This window comes from Myotis davidii, unplaced genomic scaffold (assembly GCF_000327345.1).
Source record: "Myotis davidii unplaced genomic scaffold, ASM32734v1 scaffold135, whole genome shotgun sequence".
NCBI lineage: Eukaryota > Metazoa > Chordata > Mammalia > Chiroptera > Vespertilionidae > Myotis > Myotis davidii.
In genome coordinates this window covers 7142505-7144366 of record NW_006289813.1, presented here as the reverse complement: position 1 = coordinate 7144366, position 1862 = coordinate 7142505, and the positions used below count along the sequence as shown (strand labels likewise).

Here is a 1862-nt window from a genome sequence, read left to right as displayed (position 1 = left end):
TTTCCTTTTTTCTTTTTTTTTTCTGGGATTTATTTACCTTCTATAATTGAAACTTTGTTGCCTTCAGTGGAGCTAAGAGTTGGCCTCGGCAGGCGGGAAGCCTGGCTTCCTCCATCACTGGAGCAACCAAGCCTCCTGATCGCTCCAGCTCTGTGGCTGCCAGCTGCTATCTTGGTTGGGTTAATTTGCATAGTTGCTCTGATTGGCTGGTGGGCATGGCTTAAGGTGTAGTGAAGGGATAGTCAATTTGCATGTTTGTCTTTTATTAGATTAGATACCATAGATTACCAGTACGAATTGACTTTAAAAATTCCTTGACAACAGAAACACATAGTGATAGGCTTTTTTTATATTGCAATATCCTTCATGTTATATTGTTGCTCTTGAATTTCAATATAAAATATATTGGAAAAACAATGCCACCATTAATAAAATAGTCAATATTTTACTTTTATGTAGTATTTTACATTTTATCAGCAACTTCAATCTGAACATTACCCATTTAAGCCTCATAGTGTTAAAGCTAAAACTTTTCTTCTTCCAGAGAAAAGAAAACTAACATTCAACAGTCTAAGCTGCTTCCAAATATTAAATTAACTAGTTACAAAGCTGGATAGAACTTGACTCCAAGACTCCAAAGTTCAAATCCAGAACACTTTCAGTTATAATTGCTCTAGTAAAATAAAAACTCCCAGTTATATCTATTTGTTCAATCTATTCTTGCCTTGCCTTTCTACATTCCATCTCTCACACAACAGACACAATAGTTGAACCACTGAATAAATCTACACACATACATACATAATACACATATACACACATGTAGACATATAGTAGACACATACATATAGTAGACACATACACACCTCACACTCAACCCAAAAACACACAGAAGAAAAACACATTTACACACCTCATATACACCTCATAAAAACTTCACAAATACACAGAACACACTCATCATATACACTACAAATACCACTCACATAAACATTTCATGCACATGACATTCATATATACTCTCACCACATACAGCCCATACACACATTTAAACCTCTTACAGACAAACTCTCTCTCACACACACACATACACACACACGCACAAAAGGGAAGAAAAGTTGTCAATTTAATGCATCTGTTTCCAAGGCATTGGGTCCAGTTGTCTAGGGCAGGGACACATCTGAGAAGGGGACCTACTATACTTTTTCTTAACCATCTTCCCTCCAGTGCTGGCCAGGTGGGTAGAGTCAAGGTGTGCCATCTCTCTTGCTGGAAAGCACCTTGAAAGTCCATGTGTCATGTGGGCGATAAAAAAGCAATCAGAGCCAAAGATTTGGACCTGGGCTTTGGGGACCCATTCCTCAAACCTAACTGTCTAGGATTCTGAGAGGTCTAAGCCCTTAGCCATATCTTCCTCATGCCAAAGAGTGCTAATACATTTTGTATGTTATAATAATACTTTTTCATACTTTTATTGTGTAATCACTGTTTAACATTTAGCAATCTGAATCTAATCAGTACTTTTATATTATTCCTCTTTGAAAATGAATACAGTCCTTATCATTACAGATATGAAAATATTTGAATATGGAGAGAAAAAAGATGGCGGCGATATAGGCAAACGCGTCCCAGGTCGTGTCCCGGAGCAAATGGAGTGAGCAGCTGAAACTAATAACACCCACCCCGAATTGGCGAAAGGGCTCAGCTGGTGAGACGGTTTGCAGCCAGGAAGGGCAGAACTCCCCTGGAAAGTGCCTGGTACGTGGTGCCTTGTTGCGTTGTATTTTGTGCCCTTAAGCAACGCAGCAGATCCAAGCAACAGCAACTTCCTGAGCACGATACCCTCTGCTAAGAAACAGCAG

At 39.0% G+C, this 1862-nt stretch overlaps 1 protein-coding gene across 3 annotated transcripts in view; it reads right to left on the bottom strand.

Annotated features, from left to right (window-relative positions):
• The window catches only part of PDE4D (phosphodiesterase 4D), a 1003569-nt gene that overhangs the window by 552804 nt on the left and 448903 nt on the right, over nt 1–1862 (bottom strand). The gene's annotated exons all lie outside the window — the stretch shown is intronic.